The sequence below is a fragment of the Arachis duranensis genome, chromosome 6 (genome assembly GCF_000817695.3).
Source record: "Arachis duranensis cultivar V14167 chromosome 6, aradu.V14167.gnm2.J7QH, whole genome shotgun sequence".
Classification (NCBI taxonomy): Eukaryota; Viridiplantae; Streptophyta; class Magnoliopsida; order Fabales; family Fabaceae; genus Arachis; species Arachis duranensis.
The window spans coordinates 42,960,452-42,961,037 of NC_029777.3; positions in this window are offsets into that span (position 1 = coordinate 42,960,452).

Consider the following 586-nt stretch of genomic DNA (forward strand, 5'->3'; position numbering starts at 1 on the left):
CCCCATTTCCCTATATATACCCTTCCATTCTACTTCATTTTCACACAACACAACCCCCTCTTCCATACCTTGGCCGAACCTACACTTGCCCTTCCCCTCCATATTCTCTTCTTCTTCTTCTTCTCTTCTTTCTTCTCTTGCTCGAGGACGAGCAATATTTTAAGTTTGGTGTGGTAAAAGCATAGCTTTTTTTGTTTTTCCATAACCATTTATGGCACCTAAGGCCGGTTTGGTGTGTGGTCAAAGCACAATATTTTTTGTTTTCCACTACCATTAATGGCACCTAAGGCCGGAAAAGGAAAAGGGAAGACAAAAGCTTCCACCTCCGAGTCATGGGAGATGGAAAGATTCATCTCCAAGAGCGATCAAGACCACTTCTATGATGTTGTGGCAAAGAAGAAGGTGATCCCTGAGGTCCCATTCAAGCTCAAGAAAAATGAGTATCCGGAGATCCGACATGAAATCCGAAGAAGAGGTTGGGAAGTCCTAACCAACCCCATGCAACAAGTCGGAATCTTAATGGTTCAAGAGTTCTATGCCAATGCATGGATCACTAGGAACCATGATCAAAGTATGAACCCGAATC